Source organism: Sphaeramia orbicularis, chromosome 1 (assembly GCF_902148855.1).
Source record: "Sphaeramia orbicularis chromosome 1, fSphaOr1.1, whole genome shotgun sequence".
Taxonomy (NCBI): Eukaryota; Metazoa; Chordata; class Actinopteri; order Kurtiformes; family Apogonidae; genus Sphaeramia; species Sphaeramia orbicularis.
The window spans coordinates 14,802,154-14,816,860 of record NC_043957.1 but is presented as its reverse complement, the minus strand read 5'-3'; the positions used below and the strand labels follow the sequence as shown (position 1 = coordinate 14,816,860).

General features: G+C 43.5%; 1 pseudogene; it reads right to left on the bottom strand.

Moving 5' to 3' along the window:
- Positions 1-6,976: 6,976 nt before the first annotated feature.
- Positions 6,977-14,707, bottom strand: part of LOC115433728 (CSC1-like protein 2) — a 32,625-nt pseudogene continuing 24,894 nt past the window's right edge.

The following is a 14,707-nucleotide window of genomic DNA, read 5'->3' as shown; positions in this document are numbered from 1 at the left end:
CAGTACTACAAATGTTCCTATCCACTATGCCTGCTACCTGGTTATACTGCTCCATGTATGTCTTGCCTGTCAGCATCTTCCACCCTGCTGTGATGTGCTGGACCGTCTCAGGGGCTTCTCTTCACCAGTGGTTCTCAAATCCGGTCCTTGAGAACCCCTATCCTGCATGTTTTAGCACACCTGGTTCGATTAATGAGCAGCTCATCATCAAGCTCTGCAGAAGACTGACAACGATGTAATGGCTTCCAGGTGTGCTGGAAGAGGGTTAGGGTTAGTATATCAAAAACATATCTAAATATCTAAAAGATGCAGGATAGGGGTCCTCAAGGACCAGATTTGAGAGCCACTGCTCTACACAGCCTGCACCTAGGGCAGGGGTCAGCAATCCTGGTCCTAAAGAGCCACTATCCTGCATGTTTTAGATGTTTCCCTCTTCCAGCACACCTGACTGTCATTATCAGGCTTCTGCAGAGCTTGATGATAGGCTTATCATTTGAATCAGGTGTGTTGGAAGAGGGATACATCTAAAACATGCAGGATAGTGGCTCTCTAGGACCAGGGTTGCTGACCCCTCTTACCTAGGGTCTTGTCTGGTGTGGTAGACCTACACCTGGGGTCTTGTCTGGTGTGGTAGACCCCGGCCGCTATTGCTCTGGTGTTCAGGGCCTGGTCTTATTCAGCCATGAGTAGTGTCTCTGTGTTGTCTTTCAGTCCAGCCTTTTCCAGCCAGTGGTATGTTTTCTTGATGTCAGCCACTTCCTCAATTTGCCGGTGGTACATGCCATGCAAGGACTTGTCCTTCCATGATAGCCCCACTGGCTCCTCCTACGTACTGAACTTCTGTTGCCTGAGGCATTCACTCAGCAGTAGGTCACTGGGAGCCATCCTTTTGATATATTCGTGGAGGTTTGCCGTTTGCTCCTGGATAGGAGCTCTTTCACTTAGTAGTCCTCCACTTCCTTTTGCTTTATGTACAGCCTCATGATGCTGGATTTAGGGTGAAACCCTCCATGCAGGGCTGGTTGTAGCCATTTTGGCGCCCTAGGCAAGATATGAATTTGAAATTAAATGAAAATATTGATAATATTTGTATAAACCTTTTAAATACCCTCAAATCTGGAAGATCCCATTAGTACTAAACACTAACATTTCATCTGAAAATGACTGAATATAAACCTTGTGATTTTTTTCCTTAAATCTTTTTTGGAGTTGACAGGTTAAGTCCACTGAACTTCTGAAATCAGTCCTCTTTAGTTAAAGGTTTTTGAGTTAAAGTGTTTTAGTTTTTCTCATCTGATGTTAAATACTGAGTGAAGACACAGACGATGTGTGTACATGTGCTGTCTGTAGATGGTGTTACATAACAGTGTGGATGGAACACAAAGGGTTAACTCTGGTCCTCGAAGACCCAGAACCAGGACCACATCGGATCTGGTTCCAGGGGAGGTGGGTCCAGTAGAAGACCTAACATATCCTGACATCCGTGACCTGTTGGTGTCCGGTGATGTTATTTGTCCTGCTTCTGCATTAATGAGACCCAGACATCTTCAGTGTGAAACATCATCTCCAAACAAACGACAAACACAGATTCATCAAACGTGATAAAACAGATGAACCTCAGTGAAACAGCTCATCTGACATTTATACATCCAGAGAAACACAGAACCAGCAGCGTTTACATCCCAAAGGGCAAAGACCTCAGTTACAATATGAAGCAAATGTAGAAACTTAAAGCTGTAATACCACCCACGGCTACTAGATGCTGCTGTTAAAGCCCTGAATAAACTGAACCAAAAAAAACTAAGTCATGTTTTTGCAGGAGTCAGTCTGGTCTAATCGCTTCATATCCAGGAGAAGCTGATTGACAGCTCATGGCTGCCGTTCAGAGTGAATTTAATGAAACTCATCTCCACTGTATCTGAGTGAACACATTCAGCAAGGATGGAGAATGTCTTCGTTACTCCATGTTTTATCAACTTTATTGTTTTACAATTTATTAAGCTATAACTATTGCTAACCGCATTGGCTCAAAGCTAATGCCTTGATTGTACCACCCTCCATGATATGCATTTGTTTTATTCTCCTGTTAATTCTGCTGCAGTGAACTGGGATGAAATACACATGTCTGAAGCTGAGTCATTTATACAATAATTAGTTTACACTGCATTTCATCACATAATGCTTTATTGTGAAATATAATGTAACCTCTGTTGAGAAGCTCCTTTTTTTGGACTGAAAAACAGAACAAACTGAACAGATGAAGCCTGTTTTATTGATCAAGTAACATAAACAGGACAAAGGTTTCACTGTACATACGACCTGGAGAGCAAATAAAAATAAATAGTGTCACAGCAATAAATTAAATGCATGAAATGGACCAATGAGGACGTCCGCTGGAAGTCATGTGAGATGAGAGGCTGAGTCATCAGTGCAGTTCGATAGCTATTTACACACATTTCACTTTTTACACTGTTTTTTTTTTCTCCATTTTCCGCAGACATTTCACTCGTTTCACCTTCAGTTTTTTCAGAAACAACTTAAAGACTAAAAAACAGAAGCAGCAGCTGCTGAAACAGCTGCATCACATGAATGATAGCTTTAAAACAGTATCAAATACAAAAATACTCCACACTCTGGGGACGGCCCATGGTCAACAAACGCACCAGCAGCTCCCGCCCATAGCCACCTGTTCATTGGCCAGTGGAGTCATATGACCCAACGAGTCATGACTGTATACAAGAAGCACAGGACGACATTGGATTAATCAGCATGTTAAAGATCTTAAAGACCCTGATTACTGACTATTTACAATTATTTACTGATTACTTTGTTTTTACATTTTATTTAATATTTTAGCTACACAACACAAATGACTGTCATTGTTAAGATTCGCAGCCCAATTAGTCAAGACATTTACATTTTATTTCAATTAATGAATGAAAATTGAATTTACGTCATTTTATGATTTGACTGATCCAAACATTTTCTTGAAAATGTAAAGGATTTTTATGTATTGCCATGAAAAAAACACATTTTTGTTAATCGTTTCGTATTTACTGGTTGATGGGATGAATGTGGCTCACTAGCACCCCCTAGACCATGCCACACATGATGTCCCCTTTATCTGCAGATTATTCTCTGCAACCCTGCTGATGGAACCAGGCCACATTTTTCTACAGTTTTCTTCCCATTTGCTCAACAATTTTATGAAAACATGACCAATGAGGATTAGAACCGGGGACCAGAGGATCGTGGGGTCGAGAGCTGCTGAGCAGACCTTTGACCTTTCAGCCATCCTCCTGTTTCAGCTTCATGTGCGTACAATCATGATGTCAGCGTCCGACAGCGACGAACGCAATCTATAGACACAAGCACTGCAGGTTCTCCAGCATGTAGCCTCCAAACCAAGACCTGGACCAGGATCAAGATTGGGGCCGGAACCGGAATTGGAACTAGGACTCTGACCCATGCCCAGACTCAGACCCGACCAGTGACTACAGCTTTCATAGTCCAGCTTTGTGTCCACACAGACACACTCACAATGAGACAGAATCAAATGAGCAACAAAAACTGATGTAAACATTATCTGAGGAAAACAAACACCTGAGACTATTTCATGACCAACGGTGGATCTGAAAACGTTCCCTCCGTTCATGATGCTCCCAGCCGAGCTCAGCTTCCTGTTTCCATGGAAACCCACTGCTGTGCTGAGGATTCTTTAATAATTTTTTGTAATTGTTTCTTCAAGCAGGGGGCAGAGCACAGACCTATTCTCAGACCAGGTGTACTAGAATAAATACTGGATTCTGACTGGCTGGAAGATGATTGTTACTTGATGTACTGGAGCCTGAAAAAGCAATGGTTTGACCCTTGAACTCATCAGTGGACAATAGTTGTATTTGCTGCCATTTTCCATCCAGTCACAGGAAACAGCCCGCGGCTGACATCATCACCAGACACCACAAGGCTCATGGGAAACTGGCAACTAAAACCCCCTCTGTTCTGAAGATAATCTGCATCAAAGCTGCAGCCCAAAGTTAAAGTACCTTCTAGCACTCAGTATGCTAACAGACAATGTGTTTTTGGTAGAGCTAACATGTCTGTGTTCATGTTAAACTGTATGTAAACTATGACTGTGTATTATTCTGACAGGAGCATCATTAAAACCAAATATTAGCTCACTGCTAATAAGCTAACAGTGTTTGTTATTGACCTGCTGTCATATTTTGGACATAAACATAAATGGCACCAAAATAATCGACTGATCATTCAGATAGGAGGTATTGTCAATCCATGCTCAGTGAGTTTTAGCCACATGAAGCCTTGAGTTGGTTGTTTTCATTTTAACAGTTAGTTTGAGATTAGCAGATTTGTTTGAACTCAGTGTGACCTTTAACTTGTAGCCCAACTGATGAACACATTCTCATCAATACAAGGTGTTCGATAAAAGGATCAAGGGAAAAAGACAAACTGACTTTAACTGATTTACGTCAAAAATGGCAGAAAAGTAGCTTGACCGCGTGATTGTGTTTTAGCGTAATAAGATAGAAGTCTCCAGTTCTTATTGGTTTCTTTGAAACCCATCCACCCAAGCCTTGCAAACGTTAGAATCAGTTAGCTCATTGACTAACGAGGTAAGGAGACATCAGACAGAGAAAGTTCATTTGTAGATTTGTCTCAGTGTTGAGTTTACCTGTGATTTTTATCGATGTACTGACCATCGAACGGAGGCTTTAGTTTAGGCTGCAGCTGCAAAGCACAAAACAGGATGGAACTTGCGTCTTTCTAAACATTTTCACCCCTAAATATTGGACACTTTTGAGAAGCACTGAGACTTTTTTGCCAGATGTTGTGGTGCTTTTGGTTACGTGGAGACATTTCTGAACGTTGGTGAACATCAAGCAACTGGACACAGACAGTGCACACTGCAAAACACATAAACAGAAAACAGTTCCCTTGAGAGTCCTGACAGTTTCAGGCATTGAGGGTAGATCATCCGATGAAAAGCTCTGCTCTTCTGCATCTACCCAAGCTCAAACTACCCTACAAGTTCTGAGAGTCTGTATGAGTGAAAAGAGTTTTGATTGCTAACCCTACAAAGACACAACATCCCCAGTCCCTTTAAGGTAGTTCAGGTGAAGTCAAAACGAGAATAGAAAGCGTCCATGCCTCGCTGTCTGGTGGTTGAGCCATCGAGGAGCAAAGTGTTACCAAAACACTTGTGTAGCAGGTAGATCAAGGTGGAAATCGAGGGGGTTGATTGGCCACTACAGCTCTGCAGTGATCATCCAGACAGCACGTTAAACTACATGCAGCAAAAGCTTCCAGGTGAGGCATCAACCATAACAGCGACAGTCCATGACCCACAGGTTCCACGAAAACAAAGCAAACAGGGAAAGGGAGTGCATAAGCGAGGCATCTACCACTACAAGAGTTGGCGGTTGGTGAGTTTGCGTTGTTTCTCTGATATTGGAGAGCGATGGCAACGGCAGCGAGAGTCCATCGGAGGCGTTGCATCCACCAGAAAAACATCTGTCTGCTTCGACTCACTAACCGTGCTGGGATCAGGAGTTGAACAAACTGAGAAGAAACACAAGTGCAAACAAATGTAGACGAAATCCAGCCCAGGCACGAGATTTAAACCCGCCCCCCACCCCAAATAAAAGAGAAAACTTTTGGCTTGGTGGTTATATACAGTGGCTTCCTGTGCAGAGTCTGATGTCACAGGTTCCATGAAGGTCTGGATGTTGGCGACCCAGCCGCCACGGTCAAAGGTCAGGGTCAAGTCTTCGAGCTGGGAGGGGGTGGAGCCAACCATGACATTATAGGGAAGGGTAAAGTGCCTCCCCCTTCATGGGACCAGTGGTCGATGGTGAGAGGTTTTACGTGAATCATGAAGTCAGTTACATCATCATCACATGATGTTTTCAGTTTAAAACAAATGAATAAAGTCAGAGTTTAACTGGTTAACTATCAAATGAAAATACGCCATCGATGAAAATCACAACATATCATAACTTCCTGTCCACGGTCTATTTACACCAGGCATGTCCAAAGTCCGGCCTGGGGGCCAATCACGGCCCGCGGTCAGATTTAATACGGCCCACAGCTTGGGTTTTAGAATGTATTATTCATGGCCCGCTTGGACTGTTGAACCTAGTACATGAATCATAAAAGGTTCAAAATGCAGTTTCTCCGTTCACCTCATGGTGGCAGCACCACTCTAACTATCTGGCTCTCTGACCTCGTCATGAACCCTTTTCGCTAAGTTCTAACCACGGCACCTGTAAATAAAAAAATAAAGTTGACAGTGAAGGCCGCCGCTTCCAGGAGAGATGGGACTTATAATTTTTTTCACTGAAAATCAAGGCGATTGTGTTTGCCTAATTTTTCAAGAGACTGTTGCCTTGTTTAAGGAATTCAATGTAAAGAGACACGAGCAGACAAAACATGCTAACGCATACGACAAGCTAGCAGGGAGTGAAGCAATTCAAGCTGCTTTAAACTCAACAGTGACTCTTCATGTGAACCTGGAGTTCGATGAATTCGCCACCAAGGTAGGCTACCAAGTTGCCAGGTTAGTTGCCTCTAACTGCTGGTGTTGTGTACTTGTAGATGTGACACAAAATATTACTTTCTGAATGATTTTGTGAAAGACAAGAGTAAGAGTCATATGTTTTCATCTTAAATGTTAACAGACTTTGCATTACTGAGTAATATATGAGTAATGATTACTCATATAAGTAATGTTTAAAATGAATGTGGGGTTAAGATTTTTACCAACTTGGAAGTTTAAGGTACTCCACACAGTTTGTTCTATGTTATCTGACTCCAGATGTAAAAGGAAGGCAGATTTTTATTTTTTTTTAATTTGTTCAGACCTGAGTGGCCTAGATTTGGTTACATTGCTATTTAAAAAAATGATATTGTGACAATGAAAATTAAATTGTTGTAGAACAGTGCTTTTATATGTAATTTTTACTGTTTAAAAAACATCCGAAGGGACCACTGGCCCCTGGCAATCTTCACATTATCAGATCTGGCCCTCTTGAAAAAAAGTTTGGACACCCCTGATTTACACGGACCTCTGCATCTACTACTGACCAGGCCTGATGTTTTTGATGGCATCTCACACTAAACCGACCACAAACTCTGGTTTTATTCACTTGCAACATTAACCTTTAAACTGAATGTAACTGATGGTGTGATTCAACCAAATCCCACCTTTGGTGACCATCCATATGTATCCTCCTTTAGGTCCCATGGGCCACGGCGGGAGGGGTGGGACTTGGCCTCTCCATTTGTACATGTTTGTTTTGTGTGTATGTGCACTGAATTGATGTCCAGTCAGCAGAGTTTTGTCACTGTTGTGTTGGAATGAACCCACGAGTGGCCCCACCCCTTCCCTTTAGCTCCGCCTCCAGCTACTGGCGGACCTCATTGGCAATCAGACTGTCCTCCCCTGACTGGAAATCCGCCTCATTGATGCTGTTCCCTCCGTTCAGCATTTCCTCATCCTGAGAAGAGCCCCGGTCCTCCTCGCCGCTGCCGCCACCGGGCTCGTCAGAGTTGGGGTCCTGGAGAACCTGGGCGATGTACATCTGCTGCTGCTGCTGCTGCTGCTGCTGCTGACACCAGAGAACATCAACCGTTAGACCGACGGCCGCGACAGGACACGAAACGCTTTAGATGAACGTTGACTACATTACTGCATGAGTTTAACATCATTATATGTCTTTAAATAAGAACCAATGAAATTGTCTCAGCAGGCTCATGACACATTCCCCTGAGCCAAAAGCAAATGATCTCACCTGGGATTTGGTGGTGGGGGAGGACGAAGGACGGGCTGGACGTCCGTTTTCAACGGTGTCGATGTCATTCTCCTTGGTGTCGATCTGAGGCGTAGGAACAGAGATGAAATAAATGAAATAAGCAGAAATAAATACAGACATGGTTAACATCCAATGAACCACACTGATAAGAGCTGCTGCACCCTTGTAATTATGAGCACTGAGGTACTTGAAGTGTCCGAAGCAGACGTGGGACAGACAGACCACAATGGTGACAATCAGCACCACCAGAGTGAACATGGAGGTCGGAGTCTCGAAACCTGACAATGCATTCAATTTGCATCTGTTAGCATTCAGCTGCTACAACTGGACCGATCCATGGCTGACACTACAGACGCGTTTCAAAAGGGGGGTTACCTGTCCGAACCGTGGAGAAGAACAGCAGCCAGAAGAGGCAAAGGATGGGCGCGGCCACCACCTGAGTGACGGCTCCAGAGTGGATCTTCTTGTCCAGTTTGAAGGCAGGTAGGCGTAGTACATGTTGTATCGATCCACAAGGTGTTTGAGCAGCATGTACATTAGACCTGCAGGGGGGACACAACACGTGGACACCCTGGTCATCCACCACTCACCCTCTGGTGTGTAGATGATCTGGATCTGGAGAACCTTACAGGACTAGAGGAAACACTGCAGGGCTTCCACCAGACCAGGACTTGACACATGCATTAAAGACATAAACTGTGATGTGACAGTGAGAGTCCAAACTGACCGAGGGGACAATGATGGGGCAGGTGATGCTGTAGGCCATTACCACGGTGAAGACATTCATCATCCAGGCGTACGCCGCTCCGAACTGGAACTCATAGGCCTGATGCTGCAGATACCGCACAGAGTTAAAAACACATGAACCAATGCTTCAGACTCAGATGAAGGAACATTTCAGCCAGCGTGTAGTCCAGGTATACAGCGGTATAACGGTGTATATCAACTATTTTTCAGTCAGCATTGTGTATACCCACTTCTAAATCCCCCTAATGCACACCATTCAGTAGTATCTGCAGCCAAATTGCCCATTTTTTTCTCCTAGGATGGTGAAGCCCCGACCCGCCCTACTCTGCCTCTATTGGCTAGTACTCGGTGTCTTCACTGATTAGATTGGTACACTTTAGGCATGAGGACTGATGAGCCAAGCAGAGGCAGAGTAGGGCGGGTCATTCCAAGGAAAATATTGCTACTAGCGCTGACCACCTCTGGAACCTGATTGGACACCTCAGGTGCCAGTGCCACCCCAGTTGATTGACAGGTCACTGCATGTCTCGTTGAAAAGATGTGTGATTATTGGAAATGTGAATGAGAAGGGCAGAATAAACGTCTATCAAATGAGGTGACACATATCGAGAGAACCTACTTCATGAATACCTAATTCTGAGGTAAGTTTTACGGAGGTTTCCAAATCGGTCACTGTTTTAAACTACAGGCAATATGACTGTACATTTAGAGGAGAAGAGATTTGTCACCAATAGTTAAACTGTGTGAGTCAGCTAACGTTATGAAAAGCTAAACTTTATCCTATGTTTGCCTCATGTTGAATCATTAGACGTGCATGCAGCTGCTTGTGTGACCAGTAATACCTAAAAAACTGCTCCTGATCAAATCATGATAATTTTATAATAGTGAGCAAATACTATTGACAGATTTTTGGGTAAACTAAATAAAGTAGTCTTACATGTCAGTTCTAAAATGGCATTTTTCTGGACTACTTTAAAAAAAGGCAAAATTGAGAGTATATACCCACTTCTCCAGGGACCACTACACCACTGATCTCAGCTCAACGTCCCCAAAATGTCCGCATCCACTTAAATCTGGTTGTTTAGTGTGTTTTTGCTACATCAGAGGTTTTCCAAGTGAAATACTCACCTGCTCCACAAACAGAGTTTTAAACAAGCCCTCTGTTTTTTATGTTTTCACAGTTTCATCAAAAACTAGAATCACAGCTGCAGCAAATACGGCACCATCTTCAGATTTATACAATCTAAGTAGAGGAATGTTTTTATTTTTGACTTTGTTCCATAAGGTTTCCTACATGCATTTGAGATTCAATTCTTGACCAAACAGACTGTGGTGAGGTCACATCCCTCCAGATGGTGTGAACATGTGATAGATAACCTCCAACAGGCCTGTGCTGTTGTGTATGTGTGAAGGTGTGTCTGGCAGTGGGAAGCACTGCCCTCACCCTCTTGACGTTGCGGCGGTCGGCAGCGGACCGGGCCAGGCAGAGCCGGATCATGTACATGAGTAGACCTGGGATCCTCAGCAGGTCCATGGCGTTCCCGATAAATGCAGAAGGCGATGACATAGTTCACGAAGAACGCTCCATTATCAGGGAGAAAGACACACCTGCAGGGGGCAGAGCAACAATATTAAACGCTGACATCAACGTTTTGATATGTTACTGATGAAATCATGGGCCTGGATGACAATAACTTATTTATTGTTTAACTCTGGTCACTTTATTTCAATTCATCTCACATTTATACATCTACGTTTTTTTTCCTCGAACACTTTCCATGCCGTTTCCTCATAAACATAGATTCTGAGGTTTGTTTTTCATAAATTTCTCACTATAACCTCCCAGAAAATCCACATTCTTTCTTATAATTCTCAGTTTTCAGTACTTTAATTTGAGGATATTTTCTCTGCGTAATGTGACTTTAAACTTTTCTTCATCTCCTTTTCGTTCATAAAACATTTGTAGTTTTCTATGTGAATCAATAAAGTTAACACGAGAAAGGTTTATCAACTCACTCAAATCTGACTTTGGCATCAGCAAGAAACTTCTTATCAAACAGCCATCGGAAGAAAAACATCCAGACTGGAAAACAGAGAGAGTTTGTGTTAGCAGAGGTCAGAGGTCACGCAGTTTCTTACACCAAATTATATTCCTGACCTGCTGAGTCCAAGCGACGGCAACAACAGAACCATGAAGATCAGGAAGGTGTAGCATTTGTGCATCGTCGTCCTGTTTTCCTCCAGACCTGCATGAAAACCAGTCAGGGTCAGAGGTAAAAAGATAAAGAGGATGAGGCTTCAGTCCTCGATCTGAATCTGAATGGAGGAGTATTTCTGAAAAACTGAGCAGTTGCTGGTGATTTAAGACAGTGAATAGAATCATTACCTTTGGTTTTAGTGGTTATTGAACATTAACCTTTTATCAAATACATTTACATTCTTCAAAGGGGGGGGGGCTTTTCAGACAACCCAGGATTCTTGGGAATGGGGCTATGTGCTGAAGAAGGCTCATTGGTGGATCGCACTGTCTGCGTTCCACACTTCTGTTCACCCTCCATGTTTATTCCAGTCCTGTCTGTAAATGTGTTTATTCCATTTCTACAAGATTCACTTGGTTTATGTTTTGATCATTGGTTAAATGGAGCAAAAGAAGAGAAGCTATGAAAAGTGGATGACAACGATGTCCATCTGACCAATATTCGTCTCCTACAAGGCCACTGCAAGAATGTGTCTGTCCATCTGAATACACTCTGAATAAGCCTGGACCTCGAACAATGTATTTACAGAATACGATCAAAAGAAATTCAACAGGACTTTGAGTCGGTGACTGGAAATGGCCGAGTTTGATCTGAAGAAAATTTACCAGAACTTTGAGGGGGAAACACAAACCACACAGATTACCAGGAATTCATTTATCAGGTAAATAAATACCTGGAAATAAAAGTTCTGTGAATGTTTGGTGGAAAAGGGGCGGATGAGTCAGGATCAGGTTTCAGGTCAGGTTTCACAGACTGGGGGCAGGGTTTGTTTACCTGGTCCAATGAGCTTCGAAGAACGCAGAGTATATACCGATGGGTCTGGCAGCAGAGCAGAGAACGCCCACAGCATCAGAGTGGGGAAGAACTGGTGATGATGGGGTTCTGAAACAAACAAAACAATAATACATAACCACAAGCAAAACCACCAACAAATAACAAATAAAGCAAACAAAAAAAAAAAAAGGAAAGAATAAACCACATATAATAAATAAAAGACAAGTAAACAGACTGGTCCCATTTAATCAGAATCATTTTGGAACTTCTAACAAATTCACTTTTCACTCAACGGTCCCCATCCAGAACGCTGAGTTTCCTTCAGCATAAATTAGGTTGTTCCTGTCATCTTTGGATTTACTCCTGTGCATTTTGATGTATTTTAATGTCATGGAGCTGAGGTTCGACCTCTTCGTCAGTGAAATGTTTGTCGTGAAAATCACAAAGAACCAACTGGTTTGGACGTCCTTCAAGTGTGAATAATAACAGTCTAAGACACTAATGTGAACATTGTTGATGGCAATTCTTACGTTAAGATACTCGACGGGTTTGGTGACATTGAACTTATCCATGGTGGTGATGATGATGGCAGGCGTGGTGAGGAAGAAGAGCAGGAGGAAAAGGATGCAGTTGATGATGAAGCAGCGGATCCACCAGGAGATCCCAACCCGCGACAGGTGCTCCCTGCATGATAAACCAGAGGGGATGCTGCATCAGCTCCTCCCATTAGCTGAGAATTAGGTGGGTGAGGTTGTGTGGATGAATGCTTACCAGCGGACATTCTGCGGGTCGGGCGCATATGAAACGCTCCAGTTGTAAACATGGAGGACTTCGCTGAACTGGGACGATTGCGGCTCCTGGCGGCACCGGCAGCCCTGGACCTGACAGGCATTGAAGTCCTTCAGGATGCTGAAAGACAGGGGGCGGGGCCAGTGGGAAGGCAGAGTTACAAGGGGGAGGATGCGGGGACAGTGGAGTCACTTTTAACAGTAAAAAAAAAGAACCATAATTCAGGACCACCCAGAAAGGAGCTGATTGGATGGTTTACTCTACATGGTTCATGGGTTCAAACATCGTCTGGTTTATTAGAGTCAACAGAACCTAAACGAAAACTAAAACTAGCACTCAAAAAACAAACAAACATTAAATAACAGAAAACATAATGAAGTACAATGAGATTGGTTTTGGTTTTTCTTCCAAAGGACAACAAAACCTAAAGAAAAACTCAGGTAGAAACATTAAACTCATACTAAACTGAATCTAAATCTTCTGATCACATCTGGACCATCAGGACTCGGGTCTACAATCCATGACAACTGAAACCAATAAACGTAAAGGTGTGGAGCGTGTTGGGGGCGGGGCTTACATGGCAGTCATGGCTTCATTCTGGAAGGTGACGAAGGCCATGCCCAGTGGTTTGGTGTGGACTTTCTCCTTCTCCTTCCTGTACTCCTCCTTCAGCTTGGCCTCCCTCTTGGTGTAGTAGCTCACCGCCTCCTCCTGCAACACAAACACACGCTGCTGACATGCTAAGAACACGCCAAGAACATGCCCATACCATGCCAAACCCATGCCAAAAACACAACACAGTAAACTCCTTGAATCTGTTATGGGTCAGAGAACTACCTGACCAATCGGCTGGTGTTGACGTTCAGAAGCATCCAATCAGAGGACACATTAGATGTTTAATGACCTGGACAGGAGGACTGGTCACATCCAATCAAAGAAAACCACTAATGATGGAATAAAACGACACCACAGTGACAAAAAGTGGAGTAAAAGTCCAGTGGGCGGAGCCTCCCAGTCAGCACTCAGGTAACAGCCACAGGTGTGTAGCTACGAGTCATGTGATGCCACTGATGTTACGTCACTGAGTCTGTTTACATCCATACTAATACTTTTATCCAGGGGTCACCAACCCCGGTCCACGAGATCTACTATCCTGCATGTTTTAGATGTTTCCCTCTTCCAGCACTCCTGATGGGTCATTATCAGGCTTCTGCAGAGCTTGATGATAGGCTTATCATTTGAATCGGGTGTGTTGGACGAGGGATACATCTAAACATGAAAGAAAGAAGGGAATATATGCACTTAACATGTTTACTAAACACCAACAGTTTGAACAAGACAACTTAAAACAACTGTTCTGTTATTTTTTTTTGTCCTCATATTTCCATCCAGAGGATCAACATGCTGTTTAGCATCTTCTATCTTTGTGGGTCGGTTCTGCTGCCTGTCAGTACCGGATCAACTGCCCATTTGCGCATGCGTGATGCTAACTCTACTTGGACAAACTGAACTAAATGCGTTGCCAGAGACGTTCAGTCACTCTGTGCTGCAGATGGGTTAATTGAGTCAAAATTTTAAATCAGATGAATCATGACAAGGGATTAATCTGCGTTAACTTGTTAATTTTGACAGTCCTAATAAGTGTATATGTAACAATCTTACTTTGTCTCCAAACACCCAACCTGATGTATCCCTCACAATCCTGTCCATCCTCCAAACAACACTTCTACATCTTCAGCATCACAGCAACCACCATGAGCATTAATTAAGTCAAAGTAGAGCAGGAATGTGTCTGGGCATCACCTCTTCACAGCCGGTGATGGCACAGCAGCACAGATGTCCACAGGGTTTGGGGTTGATCATAGTGGGAACATGTTCCTTCGCCATCAGGTCAGTGAAGAACTTCTTGCTGCGTTCAGTCTTCTTCCTGTTGGACAGAAACAGAGACCGGGTTCAGACAGACAGCCTGACATGGATGGACTTGCACTGGACCAGGACCGGACATGGACCTCACCTTTCGGCGTTCAGAGACATCAATTTGGCCACGTTGTAGCAGATCCGAGCCTCCAGGACAATGCAGTTCTCATACGCCTGTCTGAGGAGACAACAGGGTCAGGAAGAAGACGTCAGGACCTGCAGCTGGACCTGGACCAAGTCTCACACCACAGACCTGAACCTGGACAGGTCTCACACACAGACCTGAAGGTTTCTTTTTTTCCTTTGACAAATGAAATGCTTTTATCTGTGCGCTTTTTATTTTAACCATTTAATTTTTTTAACATGTTATTCAAAATTCTTTATGTGACT